At 26.4% G+C, this 16,900-nt stretch overlaps 1 pseudogene; it reads left to right on the plus strand.

Annotated features, from left to right (window-relative positions):
* The first annotated feature begins 1,418 nt into the window (after positions 1-1,418).
* Positions 1,419-6,305, plus strand: LOC112602032 (annotated as a pseudogene).
* Positions 6,306-16,900: the final 10,595 nt, after the last annotated feature.

Genomic DNA, 16,900 nt, shown 5'->3' on the forward strand with positions numbered 1-16,900 from the left:
CAACAAAATTGTTTTACTATCCATTATAACATTACTAATTGTCAAATGATATCTTATTATTCATATAAAATTTATCTTGGAAAAAATTGCTATTACTAATTTGTGAAAACATAGTGAATAGAGTGGTCTGTATAAGTGTCCTATGTTATGCTAACTTAGTAACTTACTAAATAGTTTTACAATTTCTTATAACTTAAAAATATTGAAAAAATTCTGGAATTCTAATTTAATACTGAAGTATGATATTTACTAAGTACTAATATTAATAAGAAATTTTTTATAGTTATTTGCCAATTTATTTTGGATTGCTGAATATAGATAATTTAACAGGTTCGTTATTGAAAATAATAAACTAAAACCCTTCATGTGCTTATCAGCCTATATTGTATGCTTGAATTATGCATAAATTGAAATTCTCATTTTTGATGAGTTTTTACGATCTACTTATACTTCAAGTCTAAATACTATTATTTTTTTAAACATTCTTTTTGGCATTTGATAACTTAGACTACTTAGAGCAATTACGCGTGCGTCTTATATATTTTTTTTTAGATTTTACAAACAACTATACACATTAGAAATTATTATTAAATGTAATTACAGTAAATTGTAAATAACGGTCGTAAATTTACCTTACCACCAGATGTCTAATATGTGGTGACTGATGTGCGTGTTACTCGTTTGTGCTACTCTCGGCTCTTAATTCTTGAGCACTGGATGTCATTACACTGCACAGTACGAGTAAGAAATTTCTTGGAACACGACATAACGGAAATTCCTCTGTGATCGTCCCGAAAATTTTTCAGAAATGCTTATAAATGGCAACAAAAAAACGGTTTAGTTGTAAATGTGAAATGTATAGGTTAATGGATGCGGAAATAAACGCCTAGTAGCAAATATCAATTACTAGCCACCAAGTTATAGGTTTATACCATTTACAATAATGGTTATCATTTAAAAGATAACGTGGTAATATACTATAATCTAATATGACCGTGTTCCATGTAAATACCGTGTGGTCCTAGTCATAATTAAACACCTAATTACATGGTAAAGTAGTTGAATATTTTCAATAGTGTATTATGATAATAGTTTCATGTCATAATATTTTCGGTCAAAATATCTTATGACAAAAATGTCTTTGATCAAAATATTTTTTTAAATAAGATAAGATAATATTTATTGGCTAAAAAAAAAAAAAACAAAATAGGTAAAATTAATACAAGAATAATTAATTACATTATATATTGTACAATATTAATAAATTAATAATATAAAAAAATATATAAATTCACTACTTAAGTAGTACTACCTATATTAGAGTTTTTAAATTATTAGGGTTAGGTCAAAAATCATTTACATGATAAATAATAAATTTTTTTTTTTTAGGAATAAATGTGGCAGTAAATATTTTTGAGATGCGTAGTTTGACAACAATTATTGCTTTTGTGGTAGTATTCGCATTTGGCATAGAATTTTGACCCTTGGATTATTTTATGACTAGCTATGATCTCGCCGGTCAAGGAGTAAACGTTACAGATACTCAGGTCCCTAAACAAATAAATATTGTGATATTATGTAATATTTGCCACAACAGTTATAAATTATAACTAATTAACTTAATAATTTGTATTTTTAAAGAATAATAATAAATTATGATACGTAAAAATGAACAGTACGAGTATATTACATAAAAAAAAAAAAAAAACAAAACAAAACAATTAAGTTTATAATTTATAGCTCCTTAAATTTGAATACCTCAAAGTCTAAGTGTGCATACAAGCTATAATAATACTATAATGTAAAATACTTATGCTTCAGCAGTCAATATAAAAATAACATAACATTAGCCTACAAGCATATTGACTGGTGATAATGATGTTCTTACTCAAACACAGAATTTTTAGTTTTTATTATATAAGCAACTAAGCAACACACTGATACTATTGTTACCTTCTATAATACATCCAATTAAACTTTACTAAGATGTTTATTATATAATTTAAATTTCGTTGGTACGATTTTGTTTTATTTTTTTCAAATTAATTTAAGTGATAATAGCGGTTTGACCCAGGACAATCCGATATTATGCACAAACCATACATACAATACGTGATATTATATTAACCGTAACTAAACCAATAATACTAAATATACAGAAGTTTGGTCTCTACTCTCTATACACATAATACATAAATAATATGACAGTAATTAGAGCGCCATTTTTTTTTTCATTTTAATGTAATCAAATCTAAATTCGAACGATTAGTTTCCAACTTATTTTATTTTATTTACCAATTACTTCTATTACTTCCAATTTGAAATGTTTATATTTCTCATGGTGCAAATCAAATTAATAGTTACTAAATTAGTTAAATTTAATAAGGTGCGTACAATAATATTATGCAACATGTATTTACATATAAATAAGTATAGATGGTAAATAAAAGGTGGTTGGTCAGTTATATTAAGTATTATAGTAATAAATATTATAATTAAATTAAAGAATTTTAACATTTCTGAAATTGATAAAAATGTATACATAATTTTAAAACACATACTGCATAAAATTTATGATATTGCAATAAACATTCAATATTTTAATCACTAATCATCATAAAATTTAATTAATTACATGATTGTCATTATATTGATCTTAATAATAGGTGCCTAATAAAAAATAAATTACATATAATTTAATAAATAAAGTAAAACATTTTTTAAAAACTTGACTTATTTTTAGCAATAATTATTCGTATATATTCTTTACTTTAGACGAATGATCAGTTGATGCGTCTTGAAGACTATTTAAGTATATTGGCTATTTCGATAATAATGATGATAACAGATAACTTACTTTATAAACAAGTTATCTTATTCAATGTCTTCTGTGAAATTATCGTTTATTCAAACCTTGTTAAGCTACCAATTTCATCCAGTTAAAAGTAAGTATGATTCTTGTATAACCTATAATATCATATGAAAAATTACAAACTATAAATGTACCAATATTTTATTAACTTAAACGTAAAAATACGCTCAGAATCTAAAATGTGGCCGATTGTTAATGAATAATTTTATTATTTGTCTCTCGGACTCTTTAAATTTTCTGTTTTCTTATAGGTATTTAAACTATGTGAGGCGTTCTTCAAATCGTACAAATTAGTTTACTTCAGTTATTTATTCGCTAGAGTACAAGACAAAAAATATTATCAGGCAACATTAGGATTAGCTAACACCACAATGTTGATAGGCAAATGTTGTTCGTTGGTATTTACCCAAGCGTTAATGGTTATTCACGGAAAAGATACTGGTAATACATAAATACTTAAATGTCTGCTGATTTATTATAGATATCTACTATCTACTACTGTAGGAATAATTAAAATGCCTAAACAGCAATTTTCATTTGTAATTTTCAAATTAATTTTACATTAAAGCTCCATAATCTAAAACTATATTTTAAAGTTATTTTTTAATAAAAAAAATTACAATTCGTGAATATGGTTTTATTACGATAACTACTAAATAAATTAAAGAAATAAAAATTATTTAAATTGATTAAATGTAGCTTCACTTCTCATTTATTATTAAATCAAATAATTTTAAACTTTATTTTACATTAAATACAAAAATACAACACTATGTACTGTCAAATATTATTTTTTTTCATATTTTTTAGAAATTTGACTTTTTGCAAAATATGATTATATTTAAAGGTAGGTATATTTAATCATCTTTTGTATTGGTTAAACATTTTAGTTATCCATTATATCCAATTTGTACACTTTAAAAAAAATTAAATTAATTTCCATTATGATATAGATAATATTAAAATTATAGATTTTTGATTCTTTTTTACTACAAATGCATTGATATTTATTTTTATTTTTATTATTTATAAGTACCTATCACAATAAATTAATTTAAATATTTTTAAATCGTTCAACACCCTACGTATTTGTTTATAATTCTAAGTGTGGTTTTCACATTTGTCTGAGCGTTATTTTTGCCTTCGGTAAAACGGAACATTTATAATAACGATGATATAGCAGAATTTATTTCGGATTATAACAACGAAAAACTTAATTTAAAGGTAAACCATCAAAATGTACTTGTCTTATAATACATGCCATTGATTTGAATACACTTCATATAATAGTAATCGTCTGTTTTTATTGTATAAAAATATTTGTACAAATATTATTTTATTATTTGAACAATTATAGATTTAGCTCGTATCATCAAATGAAAGGTATCGCATATTATTGTTGACTGGTTATTTTTACATTTTAAATCATTTCATATTAAATAATTTCAAGCAATAGCCTGTAATTTTTATATTTGAACAAATAATATTTTAGAAAATACCTCTTCAATCTAAATCTTCTGTAGCTGAACCTATATCGAAACAATTGTGGAGAGACTTAAACGAATCTTATAAAAACTTAATCGTTTTGAAATAGTCCATTTGGTACTGTTTGGCTTTAGTCGGCTTTATGACGGTGAGTCAAATATTTGTACTATATAAAAGTATATTAAATATACTAATTCAATTTAATGTATAATTAATTTATATTTAGGTATTTTAATATTTAATAATTTGTATATTACAGATAAAAATTTTAAACGCAACTTATAAATTGGGTGAAAATGAACAAGCTGATAGTGTAGGTAGTCAAATCCTTGGCCATGTTCGTTGGTTTGTTAATATTATATTATTATTTTGATTAAAAATAAAATTAAAAAATAATTAACAATTAAAAATTGAAGGTCAGTTCATGTTATTTTTATATTATTATGATAACTCCATCGATCCATGTATACTTATAATTTATTTGTGTATGAACTCAAAGGTAATATGAATGAAATTGTAGGAAAGTTCTGTATACAAATATTATAATTCCTATATTACATGAATAGACGATGTAAAAAAAGTATATCATACAGAAGACCGATCTTATACATTATCTAATTTTAATTTAAATAAGCAAATACCATGGTTTTTTCCTCGCCATAAAAAGTATCAACTAGATCTACTTTGGAATCAGAAATTTCAAAGTTAAAAATAGGAGTATTTGTTTTTATTTCAAAATCTTACAAAAAAAAATGTATAAAGACACTCATAATTGTAAATCCACTACGTTTACTACTCATCCACTTAAAATCTAAAACAGTAAAATAAATGATAAATGATTTTTTAAAAATTGACTTAAGTGGAGTGTAGGATGTAACGTTACTGCAGCAAATCTTACACGGTTTTTTAGCTTATAATTTACAAACTGTATAATAACGTATAATATAAATCATCACAATAACATACAATATAGTATATACATATATATGGGATCCTTGAAGCTGATTTTCTTATAATTTCACAATATATATGTATATATATATATTATTTTTTTTTTAATTAAGTAATAAAAATGCATGTGCAGAGGCTATAAGCTCATACAAAATCGGCGTAAAACATGTGAATTGGGAATTAAATGGTAATGCGATCATAGGATTTGGATCCTCGATTCTTGGCATATGCGTGATATCTAGTTACTTTCATAAAAATATGTTATCAATCCAACTGTCGTACATATTATTTAGAGCACTGATCCAAAAAATGTAACAGCGTTGTAAGTAAAAAGTAATTCATTTTATGAAAACTCAAATTTCTGTAAAAAATATTAAAAAACTACTAATCATTATTATACGAGTATGTATAGATGTTCAGTTCAAACGGTGTCAGGATAATACATAATTATGTATTTAAATGTTGAACACGATATTAACCAGTAATAAATTATTATTATTTCTCCTGCGTCAATTTTTATTTTAACAGGTCTGAAATAGTAAAACAGCTGAAAAATAGTTGTTATGCACTTGTATTAGGTTTCAATTCGTTTACATCACTGATATTGTTATTGTATTATAAAGAAATCTTTATCCGTGCTAATTTATTTAAAACTGATGTACCTGAACAAGTGCGTAAGAAATAAATAAATACAATTTTTTTTCCTATATTCAAAACATACATTTTGGCAACAATTTTTAAAATGTATTTAATCATATGAAAAATATTTATATTCTGTATATTATCTAATGTAAAAAAAATTACAAAAAAACAATTTTCACGTTAAATCAAATTTACGATTATTGATAATATATAGAAATAATAAATTATATATTTTCAGATTTTATTCTATGGAGGCTTATACATTTTTCTTGGGAGAATTTATTTGATACCTTCTGCGATATAATGTATTAGAAGACTGAATAACGGTTGTCCGGTCTACGGTATAACTAAATAATCATTAACCACTTATCACATAGTACTACACATTGCCTCAATCAAGAATTGGTTTATTTTTACAACTAAATATTGATTTATTTATTCCGAACTAAACTATTAGTCAGTTATTAATCTCAAGAATTTTTTTGAGAAACATAATTTCATAATAATACATGAAATACTGAAATCGAGAAATAATTAAATGTATTCACTTATTTACCTTTATTTATTATTAGTTTTGATATTGTACATTTACTTAAAAGTATTTAATATGTGTTTTATTGTTACTAATTTCATGACATATAATATAAAATGTATAATATTTATATAATATATAGGTATCTAAAAATTAAGATAAAAAGCACAGTATGAACCGAATTGTTAATTTATAGCTGATATACAGCTTAAAATATGACTCATTATACCAATAAAAAAAGACTTCAATTGCCCAACGTTCAAACTCTAATCATTAATTACATAACCAACGTTTAATTGTATTATTATATTTTAAACGTGTGAAATGAATTCGAATTTTGTAAAACAGATTAAATATCTATATAAGCATCACCGTATGAATAACATTAAAGTAAGTATAGATATCGATTGAATAACTTAACGTTATCATTTTCAAATGTAATATTTTATTTTTTTCGTGTACAGCAGTTATACAAGCATATACCATATAGCCTGACGGGCAAATGTCAAAAACAGTCTTGATTGTTTTGCAGTAATTATTATTGTTCTACACGGCACCCTTTTATTTTTTAGTTTAATCCCAAATAATATAATAACATGGGTAAGTAGGTTTCGTATGAGGAAGAAACAACAATGGAACCATACAGACCGTGAATAACTGACTGTCAAAACAATTTAGCGCCCCACAGCTCGATGCAAATATGAACAATACGCATACTTAGGTACCTATAATAAGTTTGCGGAAACAGTCGTGTTCGGGTTTTTACGTACCTGCTGACAATTGTATGGATGTATGGAATAATAGATTATTAAGTGGCGTACATGTCGCATCCACTAATTAAGATCAATATTTCATATATTGGATGTACCTGCAGATAGCGCGAATTCATCCAGATCGTGAATTTGAACAAAAAACATAGGTATTGCAGGACGTCGGACAACCATTTCATGAAATGGACAACTGCTGTCAAACATTGTATAGTTTGTGTTATTTGTATAAATACTTATGACAAATAATTGTTAATTATTTAAATTATTTAAATTTAATTGTTCTTCATTATTTCACGAACAAAATATGATAATATGATATTATTATTATTATTTTTTTTTTGTTTAATTTGTAATCAATTAATTATTTATACATGTGACTGTAAATTTATGTTTATAAATTTTTAATTATAAACAATTTTGGTACATCGACATTTTTTTACTTGTTTATCTACAGACTATAATATGAACGTATGAAATATAAACACAACATACTATTGTGTACAAATAAAAAATAACATCGAGTACATATTTACTAATTGCGTGCACTCTACAACAGTAAATTTTAATATACAGTAATGTATATTGATTGATACACGAATATATCTACACTACTAAACGTGCATAATTAAAATATTATGTAGTTTAATAAAGACATAATATTATGCTGTAATTTACAAGCTTAGACTTTTGGAGACAAACTTTTTTTGTACAATATGTTATATTTTAAATAATTTTTAAATAATAATCTAATCTAATAAATAATAGATAATTGTTCTTAAAAATGATTTTACAAAAATATAATACGTATAGATGTAATAATGGATCTTGAAGACTGTCGAACAATTTTTACAAATTACAAATATTGATATATTTATAGATTAATGTAACAAATACAATTTTCCAACTAACCATAGCTCAACCTAAACCCATCTTTAGTAAGTACCTACACATAGTTAAATCAAAAACTTCCCGTTCAAATTTTGATTTTGCAGATACCCGCTAAATAACTTAGGGTAGAAAAAAAGGATTGTCATTTTAAAAATAGAATTTTGTATCGCTACAAGACACTCTACTTAGCAGCATAAAAAATCTTGTTTGTTTTAAAATATGATGTTCTTTATTAAGTACTATAGCAATCTCCATGAACTTAATTGCTCGTACAAAATTTATCCATATTAAATTCGGTTACCTAATACTAATATTTAGTGTAACGCATGTAAATAAATAACATTTTTGGTATTCTGATTTGATGTATAGATGATATTATTTCCGATATATCAACTTTACAGCTTAAAGCTATCCCGTCCAGCGTTGCTTTTTTTGATCATTTAACAGCAGCTTTTTTTTTGAAAATAATTTTTTTTTGTTAAACGACGCGAATTCAATTTCCTTTTTATTCTGGACCAAAAACCATCAACTCATAAAGTTTCATTAGTGTGAACCATAAACAACGAAAAAGTTCTGTACCTTCTGTTATACTAGATTGACTTTTCACTTAAATACTAAATACTTAAGTAATGGTCGTGAATAAAAAAAAAAATGTATCTTTATGTGCCTATTATTCAAAAATTTAATAACTTGATTTTTTCATTGACTTACAGATTCAGAAATAGGCTTAGAGCCTACTCCGTGATACATATCTACTCTTAATTAAAATAAAGATAACACCGGGTGAGCAGTTTCAGAGAACATGCGTGAAAATATATATATATAAATAAATATATTTGAAAATTCCAGAAATCTGAACTTGAATAAATTCGTTATTAACCGAAAAATAGGACTCATATTCGCTGAATCACCTTGTATATCTAACATATATGCATACTGTTGGACGTATACATTTTATTATCATCTCTACAACGATAGCACGTATTCATTGGGATGCGTTTATTATTTTCGACATTTTCGCGCATATTGGCAATATATATTGCATAATGAGACGAAGTGAGAACGACGGCGGACTAGTGTAAAATCGATAATTAAACATTACGAATCGCCCGGCCCGTCGCCGCCAAAGCCGCGGCGAAACGACGAACAACCGTATTACACACATACAAAACGCGCGCGCACACACACACACACACACATAAATACAAGCCGCCGGTACTCCACGGTGATTGGCGCCCCACCATCGGCCACCAGCGCTCGTGCGTGTATTTATATATATATATACATTTATGTGTATATACATATACGTTTATTATGTACATACGACGAACGCTCTCCCGGATTTTCCCGGGGCCCCGGCAGCCCGCATTATCCGGAATCCCCTTTAACTTCCGTTTTCCGACGATCGACCGGGCTCCGCACGGTAGCGGCGGTGCGATCAAACACTCCCTCGTCCCTTCCTGCTTCTTCCCGCCATACACTGGTCTGCACTCCCGTCGCCAATAAAAGCTTCACGTTCGTTTGACCGGCGTATACAGAGCGATTCCGTCGAACGTATATTTATATATATATTCGACGCAACTCGTGACGGTGAAGGGGTGGTTTAGTCGAGTATACGGCCAGGGAGCCCCACACCTCTACTACTCCCATAGCGTCGGTTTCCCGTTTATATATTGAATACACACACACACACACATATATACATACACTCCCTTTATTATTTGTATATATAGTATATACGGCTATGCTTTATATACAACCAAGTCAAGCCGACCCGATAAACCCTATACACAATTCATACATATACAATATACATAGTATATACTATATAAACAAACTTACCCCACCACCATCCAGTGCACGACGATTCGAACGAAAAACAACCACGGCACCTCGCGTCGCCGGACGATTTTAACACAGTTATTCTATACTTCTATACAGGCTTGTGTGTAGGCAGTCTGGTATAGGTCTATACCTGCGTCAGCATTTGAAGTTTATAGATTTTGTGCACATTTTAACGACATTACATTATCAGCTGAAATCGATTGCTATAATATTGTCATGTATTTTGAACGGCTAGTTTAAACTAGAGATATAACGTTATATTTATTCGTTGTAATAATAATTTTTAGTGGTTAGATAATCGTATCGCATACAAAGTCTGAAAACAAAACAATATATAATAATATATTGAACGCACTAGTTGAACGTGTATAGAACCATTATATTGGGATTATTGTTCTAAGCGTAAATATATATGGGGAATAAACAGTGAACCATCTATGACTATCGGCTAGTCTTGAATGTACCAGAATACTAACATTATAGCAGGAAAGATGCTAGTGATAATATTTTTGAACAGTATAGACAGTATAGTCTCTTAGTAAGTAGGCAATAAATTGAATACACCGACGTTACACTATCTAGAGTTAGATTTCAGATTCCGATAGCTGGTACAAGAACTTGGGAGTCATACCAAATACTTACGATCGATAAATCGTGATCTTGATTATTTTGTAAAATAGAATTTCTGAGTTAAAAATATATTTTGTGTTGATTCTTTGCTGTAAAGATGTGAAATGATATTTATTTTATTCGAAACGAATAAATAAATTATTTTTTACCTTTATCATATATAATAAAACATGTGTAATAAAGCCACTGAAAATAAAAATATAATATAATAATTAGACATAATAGATATTTGTAGTTGTACAAATTAGAATAAATTTAATTTACTTATTAATAAATGAAGATTTATTAACAAAATTTAAATCACATCGATGTTTGACATGAGTATATTTATATTAAATTAAAAGTTTTACTATGTGTGTGGTGTGAAATGAATAAAACAGTTATTAACAAATTTATAGCTATAATTTTATTTATATATTATGTAATGCACAATGTACAAATATATGAGCAACTTAAAAGCGTATAGTAAATTTTAAGCTTTAGAGTGAAATGCGTATACACTGTACAGTGTACATACATATTAAACATTGGAATATTAACGTCGAAACATTTTAAAATCGAGCGTGTGTATCTACATTAGATGTATAAATTATATAAACCCTTTGGCTTAAACAGTTTCACACGTTATGCACTATATAGACAGCCCCGTACCCCTTCATAACTTCAATTTGAATTTAAATAATATCGCCATTGTAATATCGGTGATAAAATTTTATTATACGATATAAAAGAGGGCTCAATAAGCATACACTAATATAATATATAATCAATTTAAAGCAATTGATTATAACAATCACCAGCAATAATATAACATAGAAAAATTAAAGTCTGTATATGTATTTCTAAAAATGAATAAAATCAAACTAGCCAATATTCATTATATGGAATTCAAATACAATTAATGAATAGACAATTTATTATCAATTTTATACTGTGAAAACATGTAAAACATAATTATATAAATTATTTAATTAACTACAGTGTAATAACATAAGTATACATTTTTTATACTATTAAATTAATATGTATACTTATATTAATTGATAATTTTTAAACTTTTTAATATTTACTGTAGAGTATTTCATTCAAGTATTTATTATTTAAAAAAATAACATTTCACTTGTATTAACTACGATATAAATAAAAAGAAACTATTATTCAATAATGTGTATTTACTATAGACATATAATGCTTATAATTTATACCGAATGCATCTATTTATTTGTATGGTTAAATTTTGAAAGGTCTTTATGTAAAAGTTATGTATAAATATTTATTTTCTTGAAACTACATCTTTAGCTTTTGATGTCAAAGATTTTTTTGTCACTATGAAACTCGAGTATAAAAGTATAACATTTAGATTAAATGCTTTAAGGATTAATAGTGCGAATTTCCATTAATTTTAAAAAACATTAGCAATATTTTAACGGTAAAATTTAAGGTTTTTTTTTTTTTTTTTGGTAAAACACTTTTTATTTACAGTGATAAAAATATCTTGCATAATTAACCATGTTGTTGTATAAAAAATAAATAATACCTAGAATATAAATGTACAGCTATAACTATTATTTAAAAATAGTAAATAGTATTATATCTGCAGTATATACGTCATTTCAATGCGTGTAATTTTTTTGATACTATTAACAATATAAAAATATAACATTATACAAATCGATTTCATCACGTTTATCTTTATTGCCATTTCATATCTTTTAATATTTATCACGAACATCAAAATACATTTTTCATAATATTGCTACTTTTAGGTGTTGAAAACAATAAGACAAACAATAATGCCATATATTAAGTTATAGATACATGATATGATGTTTTGTATAATTAAATCTTTTAAATTAAATGTACATCCTTCATCACATATATCAATGATTTCGAAAAAGCAGCGATGAATAATCAAACATGAAAATAATACAGAATGCTATTTTCACTTTAGTGAGACAATTTGGAGACTAGTGGACATTTTATTACCAATTATAAAATATTTTGACAGAACGTGGATCGGAATTTGAGATAAAGAGATATAGATGTCAACTTTCATTATTTTCAATGGAAGTCTGGAATTGTTTTAGTCGTCTTTAAGATAATCCAGGATCAATAACAATATAGAAGAGTGGCATAATTCATTTTTGACATAGTAAATAGTACAAGACTTCCAGTAATTTGGAAATGTATAGATGCGTTAAAATATAGATCATCATTTAATAAACACCTTAAAAGAACAGTTACTGGTCGGATATGTGATGAGGATAAAAGAAAGAAATACAAGTATTTTTCAAAAATAATAATTGTATAATATATACAATTAGTAATATACAAAACTTTTCAACCGATAAAGTATTGAGAGGTGTTGTTCATAGTTTAAACTTTTATAAATACGAACAATAATATGAATAATTTATGTACATGTGAATAATTAATTTAATTTATTTTGAATCAAAATACAATTTCAATTGTACCTATACGTTGAAATGAAGTTGTGTCAAATATACACTCTTCAAAATATCGTATGCGTCTAAATGACACGACACTGCGCAACTACTACGTGTCTATGTGTTTTAATAAGTTAATATTTTTTACAAAAGTAAAATGTACATGTAATCTATATATGTAAATGTAAAAGTTAATTTATCTAATAAAATGTTTCGATGATGACACAACCCGCAAACGTATGAAAGACGACATCCAATTTTCAACCGTTTATTTTTAATTTGCTTGATATATGTATAATATGTGTCCTGCAATACAGTATTTACGTGGCGTTGCGCAATACTCGATTGCAATATCATTAACTTTGATTTTATTGTCACGTGGAGATTATTCAAATTTAATCACTTTTGTATAATGCGTTCGGAGGAGTTGGAGTAAAAACTTTTAATTTAACTTAAGCGGTTTTCCTGGTTAAAATCCAAACACCTCCCCTCTTTTAGTACTCAACGCAAAACCAATTACATAATAACGTGTTAAAGTCCCTTCGAAGGGATAATAGTCACGTTCAACGGTTGTGTGTGTATAATGTATACATAATGTATATAGTATATACACGTATAATACATTTATGTATAATGTATATGATTTATTCTATATACACAGTGGGATGATAGTCTTGTTTATACAAGCTTATATAAACATATATGTATATTTCCGAGTGCAATATTATATATTTCGCTTCTAGTGTTAAATTTACAGATAAATATTATTAATAAACAGTTTGAGGTTATGGGACTAAAAATACTTAATAGTGGTTATATATTTTAAAGACTTCATAACAAATCTTTAATATACAATTATTTATACGTATAGTCGTTCGAATGGTTTTCGTTTTGATGTTTCATTGATTTTAAAAATTAGTACTAACAAGACAAATCAAAAATAAAATCATTCAGATAAGACTATAATGTGAGAAAATTATACATTAATCTCCAAACTTAACAAGCCAAATGCTTATTATAAATCACTGGTTTAATAATTATTCGTATTCACAAAATATATTATATACTAAACGTGGTCTTTTTATACGATGATGTACTGATGTCGTTCTTCACCACTAAAATACCTATAAAAACCGGCACTAATTAGTATACACCGCAAAGAAAGCGTAAACATTTTAATAACTAAGAAACTACTCGTTTAACACACAATAACATTTTCAAAGTTAATATTCGCTAAATAATTTACAATTAACAAAAAGGGGATTCTCATATGAAAAATAGAAGTTTGTATCTCCACAGGACGCTATTCTTAAATATAGTACACACAAATTCAAGAATGTAAAAATATGATTTTTGAGTATATTTAAGTATTCCAAAAATTAGAATTTGAATAAATTCATTATTAAAGTAAAAAATTGAGGGTGAATATACTTGGCGTACAGAAAAATACTTCCATAGAAAGAGGGTGGTTAATTGGTTAAGGTATAAAAATCTACCGAACAAATTTGACATGACTATAAAAAAAAAAAAACAAACAATATTTTTTAAAAATATTTGAAGCCCCAACCTCCCATGTACACGTGCCTTTGTATATTATTTATATACACACATTCGTCTGTAAATATACATGTATAATATCTATCTGTATAAAACATCGTTGTGATTCGAGACACGTCGCGCGCTCGTCGACCTCGCTATGCGGCGGCGGCGGCCAGTCGCGCTCGTTAACACCCGCTCCATCAACCACTATATTATATTATATACCGAGACCACGGGGAACTATTGCAGTATATAAAATATTATGTATGTATATAACACCGATTTAGTGTTCGAATCCTGTGGTAGAAGCGACAGAGGCGGCAAGAGGGAAGGATATAGCGCACGAAATTGGATTGTACGTGTCTATATATATATATATATATAACACTTTCGCGCCCATACTGCGACATCGACTAGTGTGTATGTGTGTGTGTGTGTGTTGTAAACAAGAAGAAAGTGCGAAGTACATAGTATATAGATACGTACACACGAACGGGTCGGAAAGAGTTATTCTGGTTCAATCCCGAAATTACTTAAAGGTCTGATTCGATTTGTCCCGGGCCCTTGCAAATAGAATTACTTACTCTGTACACCCGGAATTTTGATGTTTTCGGCAGCACCTCTTGTCTCAATGTTGATGGGAGTATGTGTACTAAAATATTTTATAGTCTATTAGCTCATTTGTGGATATAAATATTATATAAATAAGTATCTATATAATATATCCATGTTGTAATCACTCAATTCCAAAACTTTACGTTTTTATAACATAATAAAACATAGGTTATATAGGTTTATTTGTAAAAAAATATTGTAGTTTCCCATATAATATTTATATATACGCAACCACATGAGTATAGTTTAAACAATACTAAGTTTTCAGTGTTTAAACTTTGAATTCTTAATATTAGTAATTATTTGATTCGATTAATCATTTATAATATGCTTAAAAGTAAAAATATGCCTGTTATATAAAAGTAGAAAATAATTTTGGAGTTATTAAAAATATTTATAAATTTATGATGTGTATTTAAAAACACATACTACTAACATTCGGTTTATATAATCATACATTATTTAATATTTAATTATTTATTTGTTTTAAATACGGGGCATGCTCAATTACATTGTGTTGTATACATAATAATTAGAGAAAAATTACAAATATTTAAAATTAAACAGATAAAAATAATTTATCACTAAGTAGTAAGTACTAAGGAATCCTAGTGGGTCCTCTCTTAATTATATCAATGAAATATCACATCAAATTACATGTAACCTATTTTTCAATGGAATTAATTAATTTATATTTACCAATAAAAATGTTTAAATTTTAAATAACTACTCCATAATATTTATTATAAGGACGCCATACTAGCGCGTGTGTTTTTATTTTACAAATGTACAACATTTAAAAGTATAATTATTATCTAAAGTATCTGGAAAGCTTTTATTGAAGTTTTGATTACAAAAGAAGTTATAAACGTTTTAAATCTAAATTTTTTATTAATTTTAAAATGTCATAACTTCATTATAAATTGGTTCAAAATAAAACACCAATAAAAGCCTCAAAAATCTTACATTTAAATTTTCTAATCAGTTAATTCACAGATAACTGTAATTGAAATGATTAATATTTTAAACGTAAGATTCGTTACTCATCTATAGACTATTTTTATTGCTTTTCATCATAATGAAAATGAATTGATTATTATATCATTAACATTGGCGTTTTGACAGAAGTTTAAGCAGAAGTTATTAGATACTAAAAACACTAAAAACAAAAATAGTATACAAATATAATATCACTAAAAATAAATATCGCAATCTAACAGATTATTGGACATTATTTCCCGACAAATAGAGAATGAAATGATGTAAATCGTAAAAATATATAGATTCACACATGCATTTGTAGTTTGTACCATATAGATTTAGTATAAAACATTTTCTATTTTACAATAATTTCTACCACTGCGCAGTTATAAACTTAACAATTTAAAATTGAAACACATACATAAAATTAAAGTATGGTTTAAGACGTTTATTTAATATTTTATTACAAACTAAGATATCATATTTCTTTTTATACATGATTCCTAGACAGTTTAATCTTACTATTCTATTTCTTATTATATGTTATTCATTTTCATCTTTATATAAAAGATAGTATTACATTAAAATATTATTAAATTTAATTGTGACAGTGTTGTTACATTCTACCATTGATTAAATATACATTTAATATATTAATTAATCAATGATTCTACAAAAAAAAAATGTTGTTTAGAGCTCAACA

This window comes from Melanaphis sacchari, unplaced genomic scaffold (genome assembly GCF_002803265.2).
Source record: "Melanaphis sacchari strain LSU unplaced genomic scaffold, SCAv2.0 Contig80_pilon_pilon, whole genome shotgun sequence".
Taxonomy (NCBI): Eukaryota; Metazoa; Arthropoda; class Insecta; order Hemiptera; family Aphididae; genus Melanaphis; species Melanaphis sacchari.